The sequence below is a fragment of the Limulus polyphemus genome, unplaced genomic scaffold (genome assembly GCF_000517525.1).
Source record: "Limulus polyphemus unplaced genomic scaffold, Limulus_polyphemus-2.1.2 Scaffold297, whole genome shotgun sequence".
Lineage (NCBI taxonomy): Eukaryota > Metazoa > Arthropoda > Merostomata > Xiphosura > Limulidae > Limulus > Limulus polyphemus.
This window is the reverse complement of record NW_013665907.1, coordinates 500850-503804: the sequence shown is the minus strand read 5'-3', so window position 1 is coordinate 503804 and position 2955 is coordinate 500850. Positions and strand designations below refer to the sequence as shown.

The window sequence follows — 2955 nt, the reverse complement described above, 5'->3', positions numbered from 1 at the left end:
ATTTAACAAATGTATCCTGGACAACAAATATTAACATTAACTAAATGTATCCTGAACAACAAAATATTAGCATTAACAAATGTATCCTGGACAACAAAATATAAACATTAACAAATGTATCCTGGACAACAAAATATAAACATTAACAAATGTATCCTGGACAACACAATATAAACATTAACAAATGTATGCTGGACAACAAAATATTAGCATTAACAAATGTATCCTGGACAACAAAATATAAACATTAACAAATGTATCCTGGACAACAAAATCAAAAAGTGGTTATTTCTCGAGTAAAATAAGTATTCAATTCAAATAACTCTAAATAAGATGTAAAATAACGTCATTTATATTACTTTGTTAAGGAAACGTAAGTAAAAAAATAACATATAAAGTTGTTCTGTGTGAGAGGCATAGCATCACAACTATAGTCGTGTTTACTAAATTAAGAATTTTACTTTCTTGGTATATTGTAAACTAATATGTGCTGATGGCATCGTACCAACTCTCTGTTTCGGACTATAAGTTGTTGTGAATTGAAATTGTCTTCTCCCCGCTTGCTCAGCGGTAAGCATTAAAACGTATAACGCTAAAAACTGGGTTTCGATACCCACGTTGGGTAGAGCGCAGACAGCTCACTGTGTGTAGCTTTGCGCTTAAAATAAACAAAATAGGAAAAAAGGGCCATAAGCATCATATTTCCAAAACTGTCTTACTTGGTTTAGTAAGCTTTTCGAGCTACAAATTGCAAACTACATGTTACACTGCTTTTCAACCAGGTGAATAACAAAGAGAAGAAACATATATTGTGTAATTATATATCGCTTCATTTAAATTTTCTGAAAACTTTTCAAACTTTTGTTGGACCACAATATTATCAGCTCGTTCGTTGTGAACATGAGGCTGTTAGAGGTAGATAAAACACAGAACAGTTATATCATGAACCACTTTCAGTCGTTTACAGAGATGGTAAATGATTGTCGATAATTTTCACAAAGATTATTGATAACCAAAAGATGTATCAAAATAAAAAAAAAAATATTAACTACCACAATAATCGTGTACTTTACGTATTTATCAATCATAAGATCTGAAAATCCATTTAGGCATAAGTGATAAATGTAAAAGAATCAACTAGTTTTGCTCTTTTTTCAATGAAAATGTTTATTTATACCATATTTAAACGTGGAACTTAACAATAATCGTTACTGAAAAAACGCAAAGAAAAGTATGCGTTTAGTAAGAGTAGTTCAAATTTCGTAAATTAATTGGCTTATTAAAATACCTGAAACACTCTTCTGTAGATACAAATAATAATAATATGATACTCAACACCAATATTTTGTTTTATACTCACAGAAAGAAACCTTCATTGCGGAAAGGAGTGCATCCTTATATCTAGAGACTGGTGCAACTAGTGGGGCAGTCAGTAGAGCGCATCCTTTGCAACCAGTGTTGCTCATATTCGGCCCTCAAAAAAGACGAAAATCTGAGCATATCAGGAGAGAAAATTGGTTTTACGAACAAGGTACGCACATAGAAGGAGCAATGGGATGATGGGTATAAAAAGCGAATAGAAAAGATAGAAGGTTCATATTTTATATTCTAGCTTGTCAATATCAGTAATTTCAGTTCCTATTTCATAAGAAACTTTAGGCTTGTATTTGGACATCACAAAAATATAATTTAAATCAATGCTGAATTCAGCATACCACATGGCACACAAAAATAAATATTTAGTTGTGTTCTTTTAATATTTACTTTTAGATTAAGAAATTGACTAAATCATAATACTAAAAGTTGAATTATAATATACAGTTTGATACCAAACTTATTGACATAAATTCATAAAATAGTAGTTCAAAAAGGTTTGAATGCGAATCAACAAACGCGATGAAATGGCCTTTGACCCGTGACGATAGGATTAATAAATGGGAAAAATAATGCAAACTGAGAACTAGGTACACGGCGTGTACCCCCATTTCCATCACTGGATCACCATATGTCCGTTGTTATCAACAGACACGGACCACTTTTGGCAGGACAATGAGGAACACTATTCTTCACATTCCACCAAGTTTAATCCAAATCCGATCATTTTTGACTGAATTATAGAGCAAAAATTGTGTGAGAAATCGGCCTTATGTTAACAGATAGGAATTTTCTGGATTTTTGTGACCTTACTGTGACCTTTACCTTTGACCTTGACCCATCAAAATAATCGCTTTTAAGTTGGATCATAGTCCAAAGTTATACCAGCTTTCGTCTAAATCGATTCAGCCGTTTTCGAGAAATATTGCTGAAAATCACACAAACAAACAAACACAGGGGTGCAAACATAACCGAAGGTGACGGAGGTAATACAGCCTCTTGAAAATTTTTAAAGCAAAACTTCGAAGGATTCATTATGCCACGCAAGGAGGCAACATGACTGGTTCCTCCTCGATTTCAAAGAAATATACATACATATATAGATAGATAGATTTTGTGAAGTTTGCGTAAATAATAAACATCTTTTTGTACCCGTTATAACTTTAACCCACAATCTACTGCACGTCATATAGTAGGACCATCAGAACTGTGCCATAAAAAGTACAATACACGCCACTGTGTTTGCATTAAAGTTGAACATTTTTGACAGTAAGCTACTAATCCTATAGTACGTAAAAACTAAAATATATTTACATATCAGAGAGTGCGCTAGTACTCTCTACGTATGGATCACACGGATGCCCGTGCCATCTGGATTTTCCTCTCTACAGGTCATCAGAAGCTAGATATGAAAATAGTCTATCTATCTCCGGTGTATATGCCGCTATTCAGATATCCAGAGCGTTCCAAAGTCTAAAACCGGAGAACAGCCAAAACCGAGATTTCTAATTTTCGTTCATCATCATCTTTCTTCAACAAGCCTAGCGCCCACTAGTTCTAGCAGTAACTGTAATTTTAATC

General features: G+C 33.4%; 1 protein-coding gene across 4 annotated transcripts in view; it reads left to right on the top strand.

The window, feature by feature from the left end:
- The window catches only part of LOC106457153 (vesicular acetylcholine transporter-like), a 316981-nt gene that overhangs the window by 37525 nt on the left and 276501 nt on the right, over positions 1-2955 (top strand). Inside the window, exon 2 of one of the 4 annotated variants that reach the window (XM_022382968.1) lies at positions 1363-1531. The exons of the other annotated variants lie outside the window; for them this stretch is intronic. The gene's annotated coding sequence lies outside the window, so the exon portion shown is untranslated. The remainder of the gene's footprint in view (positions 1-1362; positions 1532-2955) is intronic. 4 annotated transcript variants of the gene reach the window in all.